Genomic DNA, 3,969 nt, shown 5'->3' on the forward strand with positions numbered 1-3,969 from the left:
TTGAGGATCCGCATGACTAGGAGGAAATGAACGAATGTGACTCACTCATACCTGATGAGTCCTCTTCCATAGTTATAAAACTTTAGATTATCCTCGAGAGCTGCGAAATTGGGAATCTTCAAGAAGGGTAGCTAAAAATATGAAGATTTTCCTCGGGAAGTGTTCATGAGAATCTCTAGAAAAGTATGACATCATTCTCCGATAATTCTAGATTTTAGAATCTAATTCTTGTCCGTACTTTTAAGATGAGTCATGATAATATGACGTCCCGCTTTGACAAATGCCTCCATTATGGAACCATAGATCATTTTTATCGAGATACACAAAATCATAAATCTTTTCTTGTGTATTGGGGGGGGGGGGTGTTTATCAGAGGAGAGTATCACAGTATCACGCTTCTTCTAAAATTAGTTTTCTAAACTCAATGTAACAAAATATTTTGGGTTTGTCCAATTTTAGATTTTAGAATCTGATTATTGACCCCAAGGGAAGTGTCTCATACATATTTTGTTGAAGACAAAAGAAATTAAAAAAGATATTTCAAAATTATGGACTCTTAAGATTGCACATTTTATTATTTGTAGGAGAATTAAAACATAGAAATATTATTTTATTTTGTATCGAGAATTAAGCATATGAAAAAAATTCAAATCCAATTGGGTTGGGTCAATGATAAAACTAGTGTAGATGATACAAAATGAATTATAAGGATATTTACTTAGTCTTAATTAATCTATAATAAAATACTAAGGTCAAGAGAGTTTTTCTATAAATAATAATCTTGGGCAACGAAGAAAAGGTCTGGAACCCTAATTTGAGCTCTCCTCTCCTTTCTCTTAAAAATAACATTTTCTCTTGTTGGGGGATTTCCCTTTTGATCTGAGGAACCATCATCTTCCCTCTTATGATGATCATCATCATTACCTTTTCTCTAACACCTTATCCATCATTTTTTACCTCCACAACTAGTAATAATAGTTTGTTTTCTTTGGTTCATTACTCGAAATTGGGTGTCCTCTTGACTTACTATGTTAGACATTGGAAAACTTTATTGGAGTTGGGACGTGCAATTATATGCACTAGTCTCATGACTTTCATCCCTAATGGGGTGTGCAACAAAAAATAAAAAAAATTCAAATCTAAGGGTTAAGAATCATCCATAATTTTTTTTTTTTTTGATTGTTGCTATTGATTCCTCAACTTTTACTTATTACACCCCAATTTCTTAAATTATTTATGACATACAAATTAAAGATTAAAATAGACCATTCAAACTTTACAAAGGTTTGACTCAAATAATTATCTCAACATTACAAAACATTATTACACTTGTTCAAATAATTTCAATAGTTGTTTACAATTATGATTAGACCATGTAAAATCTTAAACTAAAAATATATAGAAATCTAGCAAAATAAAAATAAAAATGAGAGAGCTTCAATTGGCACCGAACTTTTACTTAGTCTCAACCATTTACTTATTTTCTTTAGGGTGTATCTCCATTTGTGCATTGAATATATGATAAAATTCTAACTTTTGATAAATTAATCATTTTAATTTCCAAAACATAAATTCATTCGTCATTTTTATAACCTGCGAACCCGTGAGTTTGTCACTTTTAATATCTATGAATTCATAGATATACCAGTGAATTCATTTATCATAAAAGTGATGAATTCACTCGAAATACATGCTTAGGAAATTAAAATGGACAGTATATCGAAATCAAAATTTGGACATAAGTAACACACGTTTTGGGAAAGAGTCGTGTTGGAGTGACCTCAAGATTGTACCTCGTATCGCACATCTTGACGTAAAAGTGTGTAGGAATCATAGATTCTTCTTGACTTATATCTTGATGAAAAACATCTATAGTTCCTACACACTTTCACGTCAGGATGTCCAATATGAGATACAATCTTGAGGTTACTTTAGCGTTATTCTTAGGGGGAAAATATATTTTCATTATTTTCATTGGAGTGTAATAAGTGAGAGTTGGGGTGCCAATAGCAACTCTATTTTTGGTAGGTCTTATAATGTGCCACGTGGGAATACTAACGTGACCGTATCACACTAGTCCCATGTAAGTGAACAACACTAGATATTTGTTACAGATGAGCTAAAAATAAATAAAAATAAAAATAGGAGAGAGAGAGAGAGAGAGAGGAGCGTGACTGTCAAATCTACTTATTCTCTTACAGCTTCTCTCTCTCCATGTTTTTTGTTTCTGATTTCTCTTACCCTCTCTGTACCTTAATCGGAGATTCGATTAAAATTGCAGATCTCTTCGACTCTTCTGCAGGATTTTCTCGTCTTTCTCGCACTATAGATGTTCCAGAAATTTTCAAGGTTAGCTAACAAACCAAAAAACACAATAAAAGATATATATTATTATTATTTTTTTTTTTTCTGAATCTTTAAGTTGGTGTAAATCGTCCTATTTGTTCGAATAAAACCATGATTAATCATTTTTAATATAATTTTCAAATGGGTATTTTTTTTGAGTTTAATTCAGACAAGATTTCCATTTTTTTTTTCAAGGAGATCTCCTTAAACTTCTCAAATAAAAGATTCTGCTTTGTTTTCTAATTATTTGAGTTCCCTCTTTTATTGGTTTATTTAGTTTTTCCATTTCAAGAAATTTCTTACTCTGCAATTGCAAAGGTTTCATACTTTCTTTCATGTACTCTTTCAATATTTAGTTTACTAATTTCGTCCTTTTTTTTCCTGCAACTTCAGAATCAAAACCCTAACTTTTTTGCTGGGTTTAACTTCTCTTTTTCTTTTTTATTCTCTCTTTTTATCTTGAAATTTTTTTTTTCTGTCTTTTCTTTTGCAGTTTTAAGTACCCTTTTCTCTCATTTGTTCTATAGCATTGACTCCTTTAAAAAATAAAAAATAATAATTTTTTTTGGTTTCTTTGGATGATGAGATTCTTCGTTAAAAATCAGATCTTTATAGGGAAAAAAGGTTCACTTTTTATGGAAAATGAGTTTGTCTTTATAATTTGTTCAAAAAAATAAATAAAATCCCATCTTTGTCATACCAGAGAAGCCATGATTTCTCCTTGATACCTTGTCTCATAATAAAATGTCTTACATTTTTCTATTTTTTTTCCTATTTGGATATAAGATAAGATGATGGATACCCACTTTATTTATTTATTTTTTTAATTATAACCAACCTTGTGTCCGTGTCCTTGTGAGCCCTTGTTGTGTTTAACTCATCTTAATTTTCTTCTGTTTTTGATGCAGGATTAGCTTTGAATTTGAATGAATTTTGACTAAACATGGATGGGGATATATTCTCAGGACTTGGCAATGGTACCCAATTAGATCACAAGGTTCTACAAACGTTTCAAAAGAACTTTGGTCAAGTTCAAAATATCTTAGATCAGAACAGAGTTCTAATCAATGAAATTAACCAAAATCATGAATCCAAAATCCCCGACAACCTAAGCCGAAATGTGGGTCTGATTAGAGAACTCAACAACAATATCAGAAGGGTTGTCGATCTCTATGCCGATCTTTCTAGCTCATTCACCAAATCCATGGAGGGTTCATCTGAGGGTGATTCTGGTGGGAAGTCTGGCCAGAAGAGAATTAGGCCGGGGTAGTTGTTCGAATAGAGGATCGATCTGTATCGATAATTTAATACATTGGGAAGGAAGGAATTTATGGTATTGTATCGATATATCGAAGCTTTCGGGTTTGCCTTCTTGCCTCAATTCTCATTAGAAATAACAGTTCGAGATCTCTTGCATTGTAATTCTATGTAATTGTGTTTTAGTTTCATTGAAATTAAGCTTTGTTTGTATCACCAAATCTCCTATTTTAATGTTTCTTATGTTCTAAGATTAGTTCTGTTGAATTAGAAATTAAAGATTTTTTTTTTTCCTTCTCAACTCCTCAATCTTGAAGACAAAAGCTTGGGTTAAGGCCTAGATGATGATGAAATACTTGATTGTTT

The 3,969-nt window shown here is 31.4% G+C and overlaps 1 pseudogene; it reads left to right on the forward strand.

Moving 5' to 3' along the window:
- Positions 1–3,289: 3,289 nt before the first annotated feature.
- On the forward strand, positions 3,290–3,616 carry LOC147410408 (protein ELF4-LIKE 3 pseudogene; annotated as a pseudogene).
- The last annotated feature ends 353 nt before the right edge of the window (positions 3,617–3,969 follow it).

Source organism: Akebia trifoliata, chromosome 1 (assembly GCF_017979445.1).
Source record: "Akebia trifoliata isolate Shusen 1 chromosome 1, ASM1797944v1, whole genome shotgun sequence".
NCBI classification, from domain to species: domain Eukaryota; kingdom Viridiplantae; phylum Streptophyta; class Magnoliopsida; order Ranunculales; family Lardizabalaceae; genus Akebia; species Akebia trifoliata.